Source organism: Artibeus jamaicensis, unplaced genomic scaffold (assembly GCF_021234435.1).
Source record: "Artibeus jamaicensis isolate MK-2021 breed Jamaican fruit bat unplaced genomic scaffold, CSHL_Jam_final contig_944, whole genome shotgun sequence".
Lineage (NCBI taxonomy): Eukaryota > Metazoa > Chordata > Mammalia > Chiroptera > Phyllostomidae > Artibeus > Artibeus jamaicensis.
This window is the reverse complement of record NW_026522020.1, coordinates 1524653-1539186: the sequence shown is the minus strand read 5'-3', so window position 1 is coordinate 1539186 and position 14534 is coordinate 1524653. Positions and strand designations below refer to the sequence as shown.

Sequence of the window (14534 nt, the reverse complement as noted above, 5' to 3'; positions counted from 1 at the left end):
CTATAAATTTAGAAATGTTTTAGAAAATGGGTATTTTTCCTCAAAAATGCATCTGTCAACATGTAATAAGAATATTATTTTAAAGTGAGTTAATAAATCATTTTAAATTACTCAATGTGATAAATATAGATAGATGTAGTTAAAAAGCCAAAAGTTCTTTGGGGTTCTCTAACTTTTAAGAGGGGAAAAGGAGTCCTAAGATCAAAAAGTTGAGAACATCTATCTCAAAGAAAGAGGGGAAAATGACAAAGGAAATACCATTAACTCAGAACGAACATACATGCCCTGGAAAGCACACTATGGAGCACAATATACCAACCACAAAAGCACCATGATCCAAGCATGACGCTTGTTCTAAAAGTATCTAGCATTTTAAAAATATACCTTTGCCAAGGAAAGAGAGACTTCTCACATTCTGAAGTTTACTTCAGTATTTTTTAAGTGTCTCTGTCACTAGGCTACGGCCCCATGAAGACATACCCGTTGATGTCTCACCACTAGACCAACACCTGGCACAAAGGAGGTATTCAATCAAATATTTGTTGGATTGAAAACAAAACAAAAAGGCTTACAAACAGAACCCAATGATGTCTCTATTCAAATTATAAATATGAAATTTTACAATCAAAACTTACCTACCTATATAATAATAATAATCACACAAGCTACCATTCACTGAGCCTATTTACTGTGTGTTGGGCATGGTACTGGGCATTTCAGATTTCTAATTCCCACAATCACCATGGGACAGACTTTACAAGTAAGGAAAATGAGGCTCCAAGTGGTTAACTTATTTACCTAAAGTTATAGGTAACAAGTGACAGAAAATTAAATCCACATTTCTCTGCTTAAAAAGCCACAAGCTTTTCACTACATACTGATATAGTGCTCAGTACTGCTTGGTTACCTTTTCTCCTTATTTCCTTCCAATTTCCAGAGGAATTCATCTTGTGGAAGTCCTTTTTCTCCTCTTAACAATTTCCCATTCTGTTCCACTATCCTCCAACTTCTACCCTTTTGCATCACTTGAAGCAAGCGATGCAGTGAGCCCTTTGGTAAGGGAAGACTATGTATTCTCATAGCACACTATCAGAAACCTCATTAACTATGGTGGAGTAATATAAAAGATTAAAGGAGAAGATCAGATTCCAGAACACGAATTAAGGCTCTCTGTCCTACGGATCTGGCAGGATGGCCTTACACCCAGCCAGAACTCACCTGGCTCTGGTTTGGGCAGCACCACTCAATTCCCCAGGGGTTCGTCATGAGCAGCCCCTGCATGTGGCCATGTCTTCAAGACCTGAGCCATGACTGACCATTTAGAAAGTATCAGGGCTTCTGCCAATTCCTTGCCAGGTTCCACAACCATAGGACCAGCACTGAAGGGTCCAGAGCTCCCAAGACTTCCTCCAGGCCCAGGACAACTGGAATAAAAGGAGCTTTGTTCCCAGGAACATACGGGCCACGATATCACTATTAGAAGAAAAGCTATTACTATCATTCTCCCCACTGCTTCTGAACAGTACGTAAATGTTTCTCTTTTTTACCCTTTTGGTGAAAGGACAAGAACAAAACTAACAACTGAACTATTCTAGAAAAAGACAGTGTCATAAATATTACCATGTCATTTGATAATCTCACCACAAGCCAATGTTTTACAGAGCGGGCTGGCCAGAGTCTGTGATAGTTTTATACAGATTATGTGGAAATCTTTTTAACCCTCACAAAGTCCTGAATAAGCCTTACCTCAACATCCAGATTAAAGGAAACATACAGGATAAGACTCTTCTACCTTAAAAATGAATTCAGCTGCCATTGATTTACTAAAGAAACACTGGCTGAAAAACAGTATCATAGGAAGTCCCATCTATGGCCTGTCATTCGATATATCACTCTATAATAGTTCACTTTTATTAGCAATCCTTAGGCTTTCCATCAAAAATCTCAATATGCTAATATACTAACATGATTTAAGGAATAAAAATTACTTAAGCAATTAGATGTTACCAAGGACATACAAGTTACAAATAAAAATAGGACTTCAAAATGTCCATTTAAAAAGTTTGCTTCTGTATTGCCTAATAACTATAGGCTACAAAAACATGTAAATACAAAAGTATATACTGTCTCACTGACCCTTTACCAACAATGAAAAGTCCCTCTACCACTCAAATACTGTGAATACAGGTTCACTTATAGAAGTCCCACCTTTCAATTCTGTACCGCTTCTAATGCTTGTGTTGCTTAGTAATGTAAAAAGTACCTAGAAATGAAAACTTACAAAACTAATCACTGAAAAATAAGTAACCATTGAATTTCTCCACCAAGCTGCTCATTTGCTTATGTTCTTTTGTTAAACCTTTATCTCAGATGCTCATTTGAAGCTCCTATCCTTTCCCTGCTCCAGTCAAGAACTTTTGTTAAAACCCTGCACTAAGAAGTTTCAACAAAGATACTTCATGAGAGCTACTGGCCCTCATTCACCAGAAGATATGCATATATTTTAACTCTTCAGGACACACAAATTTAAACTGCTGAGCTATATACAGGAAATTTTTCTAGGAAGGGAAAAATGTTGAGAAGCTTCTGTGGCTCTCTGATGGATCTCTGATTAGAACAGCCAACACACCACCTTCTCTGAGACCTGACCCCACTCTTTGGAATGGAACCTTTCAACTAACTACTAGTTTGCACTTTGGACCCCAACCCCATGGCTATACTAAATGGACCAATGCTAGAGAACTAAACCAAGTTAAACCAAACAAACTTTCCTTCTCAGGAACCTGAAATGTGGACACAACTGTAACCAGCTAGCTAGTGGCACTGGAGCCTGAGCTCACATGTGGCTCCAGGAATGAAGTGGCAGTTTTCTTCCACGTGTTTGTCAAAACATAAAAGGCCAGAGTGTGGAAAGACAAGCAAAGCGGGACAAAAAGAGACAAGAGAGGGCAGTGACTAGCAAGAGGGGAAAAAAGTGCTACCTGGACAGCCTTAGTCCCTGAATGTTTCCCAGTTTCTCGATTAAATCCTTCATGAAGCCAACTGCTGGTGGGTTAAGATACCTCCTTATCCCTGCCCCCAAAGCATTCCTCTTTCTGTTTCATGCCATCAAAAGTCATTAATGATGGTTTAAGACACAAATTTATACCAGAATCAATGCAGAAAGGGTATGATTATTCTTATGATTCATAAGGATCTTAGTACTAGAGAAGTTGTTTATTCATTGTCTATAACCGTAGAAGAAATAATAGGATAAAAATAACCAAAATCTTAAAAGCGAAAATCATCTATTTGCATTAACCCTCTTCAGCTTCATACTTTCCTTCAACACTTACCTGTTCAAAATTTCTGCTGGTTCACAGCAGGCAATTTGAGCAGACTTTGTTCAGGCCCCTTTAACACTGTAAATAATAAAAGTATTACAGTAAATGATCCAGCAATCTCTTATGAAACTTTAAAAACATTTTTTTAAATCATGAATGTTTTACAGAAAATGAATCCCAAACCTGGTTAAAATATCATAACTGCCTGGTATACTTATAAACCAGATTCTCTGTCCTAATATCTAGAGCATGTCTCTCAGTAGCTCTAAAGGGAGATCAAAAAGTACATATTTTTACCGAAAGTTCTTAGTGAATCTGACGAAGCTCACAAATGAGCACCACTATAAGGTTTCCATAAAGTGATTATTGAGGATTTGCATTGCTGAGACTTGGTATTAACTTTTTAAACATATATGACAGAAAAATGACAGGCAGCAATACAACACGTACACCACACAAATAATCAGTGAGCCCCAAAGAAGTATGTCCACTGTCAAAATATCCAAGAGCAAAGCTCCAGGTGTGCTTTCAGTTGCAAAATTTAAATGCCCTGTTGAGATAGTATCTTAAAAATCCAAAGATGGTGATACTTCTAGTGACAAGGAATGAAATGAACCACAATAGCTTCAAGTGGCTTCTTAGCTAAAATCAAATAACGTAAGGCAATTCAAATTGTTGAAGAAAAATGGATATTTAACCTGCCTCTAAAATACCCGGGTTAACACCAACATAGGCTGCAGAGCCCACCCCCCCCACCCCACCCCCGCTGTAATCTATGAGGAACACAGTAACACAGAAAGTACTGGAAACTGAAGACTGGGGGAGGGGAAATTGGAGGGAGGGGGGAGACAGAGCGGGGGGTGGGATGGGAGAAATAGATAAAAAATGTACTTGAAAAGTAACTAAATAAAATTTATTATAAAAAAAAAAAGAAAGTACTGGAAACTGACTCAGCTGGGGCTAATGGGTAACTGCAAATGAAGTCAGTCTTTCAAAACGGCACAAATCTAAGATCCCTTAGGAAGACAAGAGTAAAAGGGACAGTCATCACCTTTTCATCCAAAAGGATTCCCCTGGATAGCAATCATTATCAATAGTGTCATTTTCCAACGTGAAGGTCAACAAAAAGAGAACAGACACATGAAATATTAAAATGCACAGTCATGAGAACAAATGAGCTGGTATGACATCAAAGACATTGTAATTTAGAAATGTCATTTCAAATTCCACAAAGGAACAAAAAGAGAGAAAAGTGATTCATGGAAAATACTACCCTTGTCACTATCATCACTATGTCTCTTTTGAGCCAAGGAGGTCCACTCACACCTTGAACTTGTAATTCCTGTCTTATGATATTCAGGCAAGCCCGTATCACATTATCTTTCATACATGCAATTCACAAGCAAAAATATTTCAAAACCAAGATATTAAATTCATAAGGTGAATTAAAATGAAAGGGCATTTATGAAAGCTCAGTAATAGGAATATGGAGATAAGCTAAAAAAAATCAGAAAAATTTTTTTCCAATGAAAAAGTCTATTATCGAATTGGAGAACTAATCTGAAAGGTGAAAGGGGAGGAATAAAAAACCCAGCACAAGAAGTTCCACACTGTAAAATGCTATAAAAGGTACACAAACAAATTAGTGGAAGAGTCCAGTAATTGGAAATAGGCTGGACAGAGAAATAACTAAGAATTCCTTACTAACCACATCAAGGACAACACGCATTAACACACTGACTTCACCTTTCTTTCAGGTCCTATCCCTTCATAACCGATCTGTATCTAAACTTCAAAAGAAATTCGTTTCTTCACATGTTCAAATATTCTGAAGTACTGCAAAAGTCCCCTTCTTAGAAAGCAATTCATTCTGAAAAATCACTTTAGGCAGTTTATCAACCTCATTTTAAAAACTTACTTTAGAGAAAGTTATTTCATGAGAACTTCCTGAAATATGTTCTCTGAGCATCCTGAATTTTTCCAAATTGGTAGCGTGGGGCACGAGGGGGTCATGTGCAGCACCGGGGTTGGGCACAGGTGCCCGAATTTCCAGAATCTGATTTCCCTTTCCAAGAGGCAAAGAGAAGTGGCGAAAGATTCCAGGACACTGAATTACGCCCCTCACCTTAGGAGAGAGGACCTGGGTACACGTCTCCCACCAGCCTACTTCTCACCTGCGCCTCTCTGGCTGGACTAGCCACCCCAGATCTGCCCCACTTCAGCTCCTGCCTCAGGGTCTCTGCCCTGGCGTCCCTAGCCAGGAGCATCCCTCCCCCACAGAGCTACAGGAATAGCTCCTCTACCTGGATCAGGTCTTTCCTCAAGTATGAGCTTTTCCATGAGGCCTTCCCAGGGTACTCTACTCAAAATTAATTCTTCCCCCAACTCCCTATTATCCTATTTCCCTGTCTCTTTTTTTTCCAAATCACTACCACTGCAATGTATATTTTAGCTCAGTGTTCATGTATCTGTCTGGAAATGAGCTCCATGGAGACAGGAATTTTTGGTCTGTTTTGCTCCCAGCACCCAACAGTGCAGCAAGGCCTCAATATTTGTCAAATAAATGAATGCATGAATGAATGAATAAATGGACAAAGACACATGGTCCCTTCTCCCTCCTCAGTCTCAGAATTTTTAAGTGCTTCATCAAGGATAGAAAAGCTGTGAGGCCCTTTCATTTCTGGTGAATCCCTACCACCATCCGTGTATCCTTCCCTGTTAAATGTCAAAGGAAGAACTGTGACATTTTTTCAGATACGTGCCACTTAATTTTTTTTCTAGTGCCTCCCATTGATGTCAACATCTGATGTAACAGAAAAGCACACATTCCAGCTGCAGCACTCTGAAAGCTGCCACACTAACTGCTAAAACACAGTGAAACCTAAGTGACAGAATGCATTTACGCTCTAACCAAAGTGGACAACACTCTGTAAAGCCAGAGCTGCAAATATTAGAAAGATGACAGTCAATGTACAGAAAGGATGGCATGAAAACTCTTTTTTTAACCTCAAAGTCTAAAAGGAAATTACCACACAGGCAAACACTGTCTTCCCTGCACCTAACAGTGGCAACGAAGACTGCCTACATCAAGGCTGGGTAACGCTGGGTAAGAAACTGTTCTCAGGTTTTGGCCCCTTCCTCAGTTTCTTGCAAATTAAACTGAAATACTTACCTTTCCTACACAGACACTAGGTGTGCTTAAGTGCTTTGACTTTCAGGGAGGGGAGGAATTTAAAAAACAGTGATAAGTAAATGCAAAGCAACGTTACTTCTTCCCAAACACCGTCATACAACCTGCTTCTTTCAGACCTCCTTCCCTGGTCGCCTGACTTACGTTTCCGCCTCAAAACTGAAGTGTTCCGAATGCTTCGTGGGATACTGCTGACATTTGAACGCTAATGCCCATGTTAACCTGATGTGCACGTTCGGGTCCCAAAGCTGCCACGAGCTCTACTTTCCCAATCTCTGTCCCAGGTTCCGTCCAATCATGGCTCCACCTGGCCTCAGGCCTGGTCCAGACCCAGTCCTCTCGCCACGGAAAGGGTCTCCCAGGGTAGATGCTTGCTGAGGAAGGCGAGGGAGCACCTCGCAGAGGCCAGGTGTGGGGAGGAAGGCCGGCAGGAGCAGCTGTCTGGCCGCAGCAGCTGTTACCCCGGCACCTGGAGGCTGGGCGGGTGGCTGGCTCCGGGGAGCAGGTAGCGGATGGCGAGACCTCTGGCCCCGAGCAAGCCGGCCTGACACTGCCCACCCTACCGCCCCCTTCCCTTCCTCTCTCCCCACCGCGGCACCAAGAGGCCCGGGAGGAGGGGGCTCCCCGGCTCCGAGGACAAGACACGCCCGGGCTTGGCGTGCCCCCCGCCGGGGAGGAGGGTCGCTCCGGCCCCGCACCTGACTTGTCCCCTCGCCTGACGCCCGAGCCAGCCGCGGCCGCAGCCCCGGCGGCCTGCGGGTGTCCATGCGGCGGCACCAAGTCTACCGGAGCGGCGGGGACGCGAGCGCGGGCGTCAGGCCCAGACGACCCGCGAAAGTGACGGAGCCAGGGCACGGAGCGGAGCCAAGCTGGGGAGCGAGACGGAGCCGCTGGTTACCTGCGGTCCGGGACAGGAGTCTCTCAGAACCAAAGTCAGTCCACAGCCTCAACAACACAAGATGGCCGACACGTCGCCACGCACGTCACGTGACAGCGCGCTCGCTCCGCCACGCCCCCTGCTCCGCTCCTGCCCCGCCTGGCCTCCCTCCCGGCTCATCCCCAGCCTCCCACGACATTATTCCTTTCCGCTGCCTCTTGCTGCTCTTCCCCACACACGCCCCCGACTGAGCCCCGGATGTCGGGCTGGAGGGGGGCGGGGCAACAGCAGGGCGCAGGCGCCAGCGGGACTTGGGGCCGGGGCTTACTTCCTGCCCTTGAGTTGAGTAGACTTGGTGCCCAGAGTTGGGCCCGGGCCAAGCACCCTGTGACTCACCGTCCTGTGTGCCCAATCCAGAGCTGGTTCGCAGTTCAAAAAGCTCTGCATCATTTACGAGCTGAGCTTCCAAACTAGAACTTTTCCAGAGTTTCATCCAGCATGTTTCTGCCCCGCTTGCCCTCCTAGAGAAAATGAGGAAGCGGCAAAAGCTAATGTTCCAAGCAGTTTCTCTAGTTATTAACGGTGCTGATAGAACTGGGAATTCATTCTAGAGTCTTGCAGTGTGACAGCTTGGAAAGACTTTAGAGCTCTGACCCCCTCCTACTGCATCGGGGGCTACAATCCCTTTACCTAAAAATCTCCTGTTTGGGATGGGAGTTGGCAGATAAAATACAGGACTCTGGCAATATTGGGGACATGCAATAAAAAAGCATTCATTGTTTCGGTGAAATTCAGATTTAACTGGGTGTATTGTATTTATTTCCTAAATCTGGCAAGTCTACCTTACTCAGGTCATTCCATTATTTCCTAGTATCTCCAACCTATTTTTTCCGGGATCCTCCCCATCAGTTTTTAATACTCAAATGTTCTTCCCTCTTAAAAGTTAATGTTACCAACTACAATTCCTCCGCCAAACACCTCCTATCTCTCCATTCCCTTTCAAAGTCAAACTATACACAAAAGAGTTATTTATGAGTACTTTTCCAATTCCCACACCCCGGCAAGCAATCATTAACCTCAATGTGACTTCTATCCTGACCCATCCACCTATTACTCGCTCTAAGGACACCTCAACATATACAGGTTGATAAATGGAGTTTTTCAGCCCTCATCTTAATTTCATGCTTCCGAGTCTTTTATGTGATTGATCACTTTCTACTTCCTGAAATACTTCCTTCCCTTGACCTTTATGCCCTTGCTACTCACAGTGAGATCAACAGACCATCAGCATCAGCATCACTTGGAAGTTTGTTAGAAACGCAGAATCTCAAATGGACCCTTAACCATTCTCCCTCCCCTTTTTCTACCCCCCCAACATAGAATCGGATATACCCACGGCTGAAGGTCTTCAAATACGTCATCCTGACCTAACCTTTGAACCGGCTCTTCCTTCTCGTTACAATGCCATTCCCGACACCACATTTCGTGCCAACCTGCTTAATGCCTGCTCATCTTTAAAAGTTTAAGTCGTGTGACTCTCCGAAACCTACTTTATGTTTTATTAATTAATTCGAGAGAGAGGAAGGACAGAGAGAGAGAAACATCAATTTGTTGTTCCACTTATTGATGCCGCTTTGGCATATCAGGATGCTCTCACCAACAGTCTGCCTGGCCAGGGCTCAAAGGCTTCTTTAATCCTCTTCTGCAGATCAAAGAACGTATTCCTTAAACTGTTGTTTTGAAGGAAAAAAAGCAATGCTGATGCTTGTTATGGAATTCAGCACTTTACTAAGCACTTCACTTGTGTTCTCTCTTGTAATCCTGGTGAGAGCACTATGGAGCCCAAGAACCAGCAGAGGCTAGGAGGAGGGCTGGGATCCAATCTCTCTCTCAGCTCCCTGAGGGAACCAACCCTGCCAGTTTCCTTGTTCTCAGGCTTCTGTCCTCTGGACCTGCGAGACGATCCATTTCCAGTGAGCCACCTGTCAGTGGTACTTTGTTATAGCATCCCTAGCAAACTGATACAATCGCCTAAAAGTCCGAAGAGGCCATTTGAAATGAAGGAGATGGGTCAGAGCTGGAATGAAGCGTGGGTCAGAGCTACAAATCTGAGACCTTTGAAATAGTGGGGGATCTCCCAACACCCTTGGAGAGGGGAAGTGGGACTACGGCAGGCCCTTAGCAAGACCAGGGGCAGCTGGTGGACAGACAGAAGGTACAGGTGAGATGAGGCGAGAGGCAGGAGCCAGTCTCGGAACAGAGAGAGGAAGCAGTGCTTAGCGATGACAAATCTGCAGGGTCGTCAAGGGGGCTTGGTCTGGGAAAAGGCTGCTGACTCGGTGATGGGAGCATCCACAGAGCAGGGAGAACAGGGGGCTAGGACAGGGTGGGTGATGAAGAAGGGGAGGCGCAGACATCTGAAGGAGGATGACAAAGCAGGACAGAATTGTTACGGCAGAGGGCAGTGCCACTCCAGTCGGGACCCTAACTGAGAGTGTTGGGCATGCAGCGGAACCCTGAAGAGAAAGCACAATAAGCGAGGAAAGGTGCCAAGCCAGAGAGCGGAGCAAATGTCAGGGAAAGGCTGCTGAGATGCTGACCCTAGAGGGAGATCCATGTTCACGGTTGAAAACATTTTTTTATTATAAAAGTACTTGCATGTTTTAAACTATTTTCTTATTTACAACCTCTGGATATATAATAAGACAAATTGTAAAAACTGTCTTGGAGTAAACATATCATTTCACATGAACACACCACACTGTGTTCCCAAAATGTTACTCATTTTTTCCTGAGCCTGTGCAGATTTAGGGTTCTGTATTTCGGCTGTCCCCTGGGGGGGGGACCACATGCACGTTCAACTGCTCTTCTCACTTTCTTTGTGACCAGGGTGTCCCCTCTCTTTTTTATTAGCTATTAGCATCCGTAGTAAAACAATACGTGTTCATGATTTTATATATTTTATTTATTTATTTTTAGAGAGAGGGAAAGGGAGGGAGAAAAAGGAGAGAAGCCACCATGTGCAGAAGAACCATCTATTGATTCCCTCTTGCACACCCCCAACTGGGGACTGAACCAGCAACACAGGCATGTGCCCCAACCAGGAATCAAACCAGAGACCTTTTGCTTGGTGACACAATGCCCAACCCGCTGAGCCACACCCATCAGGTCGGGCTTAAAATATTTTTGAGTTCAAAACACAGGAAGGAAAAACTTGAAATTGCCCTCAGACCTAGCCAGGACCCTCAGATTCTCCACCTCCCAGGTAGCCTGCCGCTGACAGATTCTGGTGTGGTTTTCTACAAAACGTTGTGTGCAGAAACAAGGATGATGTGCTTCTTCACCCTCAGCGCCTCCAAGGGCTGAGCACACTATGGTTGTCCCCAAATCCACTTGGTCACTGGCCTCACACAGCTCAGTCTACAAGGCCCGATTGACATGGCTTCCTACCTCATATAAAACAAAGGCTGGGCATTGTTATGCACGCCGCTCTGCCCCTGGCCCTTCTCTGAAAAACAATCCGTCTTGGCGTCCTCTACATCCTTTGTAACTGGCTGTGTACCAGAGTTCATTTGCAGGGATGCACCATATTGTACTTAATCAATACCCTGCTTATAGACATGCTGGTTGTTTCCAGGTTTTTGCCATTCCTGACAGTGCAGTGGAGAGTAGCCCTTTAAATATATCCTTGTTCATATTTATATTTATCTATAGGATACATAAATCCCTGGGTCGAAGCTCCTAAGTATCTCAGCAGTGGACAGCTGGTACTCTTACATGACAGTTTTGCATCCGAAATACTTTTCACGTGGGGAAAATTAAAATCTTGGTGGGAGATGGAACCCACCTCTCTTTACAGAGGACACGTAGTCCAGATACTGCCGGCTGCCACTCCCAGCAAGTGGTCAGAATCGGGCCTGGTCTGTGGGCCGGGTGAGCAAGGAGCAATCTGACTGGGGGCAAGGCCCCCAGGCATCAGGTCACATGAGCAGGCCGGGAAGGCTCAGCAAGTGCCAGCTTCGGGGGGCATGCCAGGGGGCTAGGTGGGCTGGCGGAAATCTCCCCAGGCTGGTTGGGAAAGGGGCCTCCAAAGAACTGAGAAGCTGAGCAAGTGGGCATCTGGGCTTGAGGCCAAGGCAGCAGCCAGGACTGAGCATTTCTGAGCCGCCTTGGCTTTGCATCCCCAGCAAGTGACTTTAGAGACCCAGGCCTCAGGAGGAAACAGAATTGCAGCCATGGAAGGTGGAAGACACAGAGGGGACCAGTATGTCCCAAACACAGTATGGGCCAGGCATGGAATCTGCCAGAAAGACAATCATTATCCCCATTGGACAGGTGAGGAAACTGAGGCTCAGGGAGACTAGTTACTAGCTTTGTGTCTGGCTCCAAATCCCATTACACCCACAGACTCGAGGGCAGAGGCAGACTGGTTTGTTTGTTTGTTTGTTTGTATGTTTGTTTTCCCTGTTGCTTGGTGGCCTCTGGGCAGTGGACTCAACACTTCCCCAATGAGAATGATGTCACCACAACCTCCGCTGTGCTCACTTTCAGAGCTGTCCCCTCAGGTGAGACTCCCAGGTGCCAGGGCACTTAGAAGGCCCCTGGCTCAGTGGCTCTGCTCCAACAAGCCCTTGTGCAACGAACAGCCAGAAGGTCCCTGCCACCCGCTGGGCAGCATGCCCACCCTACTACAGTGGCCGAGAAAGACTTCCTGCCCCTCAGAGAGTTCAGTCTGGAGGAGGAGGAGGAGGAAGTAAGGAGAAGGGTGCTTGCTGAGCAATGCCAGGAGGGAGACAACAGAGAAACACTCCAGGTGAAACTGGGACCCTGAGAAGGGGCTCCTCCCCAGACTGGAAGCGTCAAGAAAGCTTCCTGCCCTGACCAGGGTGGCTCAGTCGGGTGGGCGTCATCCCGCAAAGCGAAAGGCTGCCGGTTTGATTCCCAGTCAGGGCAGGTGCCTGGGATGCAAGTTCGGTCCCCAGTCAAGGCGCATCGGAGAGGCAACCGATTGTTATTTTTCACCTCGATATTTCTCTCCCTCTCCTTCTCCCTTCCTTCCCATTTTTCTAAAAATAAAATCTTAAAAAAATAAAAAAGGAAGCTTCCTGAAAACAGTATGGAGTTTTCTCAAAAAAAATGAAGCATAGAGCTACCACGTGACAGCAATCCCTTTTCTGAGTATCTAACTGAAAACTTTGAAAACACTTATTTGTGGAGATGTATGCACGCCTGTGTTGCTTGCAGTATTATTCACAACAGCCAAGACACGGAGGCCGCCCGAGTGTTTTGGTGGGTGATTGGAGAAAGCGGATGCGGTCCAGGCACCCGGAGGAACCCTGCTCAGCCGCGGGGAGGGATGAGATGCTGCGGTTTGCAACAGCGTGGATGGATCTTGAGACTATCACGCTAAGCAAAATATTTCAGATGGAAAAAGACAAAAACCATATGATTTCACTCATAGGTGAAATATGGTACATCTATTGATGTACAATAGAAAGCAACAAACGAGCAAAAATTCGTGGACACAGATAACAGTATGGTGGTTGCCAGAGGGAAGAGGGGAGAAAGTTGAGGAGGGTAGAAGGGGTCCAGTATATGGTGATGAAGGATGACTAAACTTTGGGCAACAGGCCTACAATGTATACACAGGTGGTGTATAAATATCACAGAACTGTTCACTTGAGTCAATGTCACCCCAATAAGTTTAATTCTAAAAAAACCTTCCTGAAGATAATCACTGAGCTGAGCCACAAACAATGAGAAGTAGTTTGCCAGGGGAAGGGAGGGAGGGAGGAAGCGCCAGGCAGAGAAAACAGCAGGGGCAGAAACTGGGGCAGACGTACTTCCTAGGAACTGCTTGGTGTTATGTCCACCTGGACTGGACCATACGGAAGGAGAGAGGGGAGGAGGTGGGTCAAAAGATGGGGCAGGAAAGGAGAGCAGGGACCATATCCCCAAAATGGGGGGCCAATAAGTTGAAGGGAGCTGTGAAGAAGAATTTGCAGCTTATAAGAACTATTCTAGCCACAGGGTGGACCTTCAGGGCAAACAAGGGCGAGGAAAGTACAGCAGAGACCCAGGGGAGAACCGGTGAAGGTCAGGGAGATGGAGGGTGGAAATGGTGAGTGAGAGGCGTGGAAGGCACAACATCTGCGGGACTTCATGACCAAGACGGGGCCCAGAAGCCCTGTCCCTGGTCTGTAAAGTTACAGGGCCCAGGATTTGTCCTTTTTGCCTGAAGTCCTCTTGCGTTACATTCTCTGTCATTGCAATCAAGAGTTTTCAATTTCACATGGGCCTCACTGTACAGAGAAGCAAATGAATATTTGAAGTAATTATACTGTTGTCTCCACTCCTTCCTCCTCCTCCTTCTTCTTCCTCTTCTTCTTCTTCTTCTTTTTCTTCTTCTTTAACAGACTTTATTGTTTAAGAGCAGTTTCAGGTTTAAAGAAGAACTTAGCAGGGAATACCGAGTTTCCATAAACCTCTCTCCCCGCTCCCCCTCGTTTTTCCTATTTTTAACATGTTGCATTACTGTGGTACACTCATTACAATTGACGTGCCTATATTGATAGGTTATTATTAACTGAAGTCCATAGTTTACATAAGGATTCACTCCCAGTGTTGTGCATTCTATGGTTTTTGACAACTTTATAATGAGTGTATCTACCATGACAGTATCATACAGTTTCATTACCTAAAATTCTCCGTATAGAGAATTCTCCCCACCCTGCAACTGCTGGTCTTTTTACTGTCTTCATAGGTTTGCTTTTTCCAGAATGTCACATAGTTAGAATCACACAGATGCAACCTTTCCAGACTGGCTCCTTTCATTTAACAAAACACATTTGTTTCCTCCATAGAATTTTGTGACTTGATAGCTCATTTCTTTTAGTTATCGAATAATATTTCTTTCATCACAAAACTAATACTCTGTCGGGTGGATGTCACAGTCTGTTTACCCTTTCATGGACCAAAGAAGATCTTGGTTGCTTCCAAGTTTTGGCAATTATGAATAAAGTTGCTTATGAATATTTGGGTACAGGGTGTTTGTGTGGACAAAGGTCCACAGTTTATTTGGATAAATACCAACACGCACAATCACCAGGTCATACAATAAGTCTCTCGATTCCTTTTTCATGTC

At 45.0% G+C, this 14534-nt stretch overlaps 1 protein-coding gene across 2 annotated transcripts in view; it reads right to left on the bottom strand.

Moving 5' to 3' along the window:
• Positions 1-7512, bottom strand: part of GIGYF2 (GRB10 interacting GYF protein 2) — a 117988-nt gene extending 110476 nt beyond the window's left edge. For both annotated transcript variants that reach the window (XM_037144031.2, XM_037144036.2), the window contains exons 1-2: positions 7412-7512; positions 3336-3401 (exon numbers count right to left, since the gene is read on the bottom strand). The gene's annotated coding sequence lies outside the window, so the exon portion shown is untranslated. The remainder of the gene's footprint in view (positions 1-3335; positions 3402-7411) is intronic.
• Positions 7513-14534: the final 7022 nt, after the last annotated feature.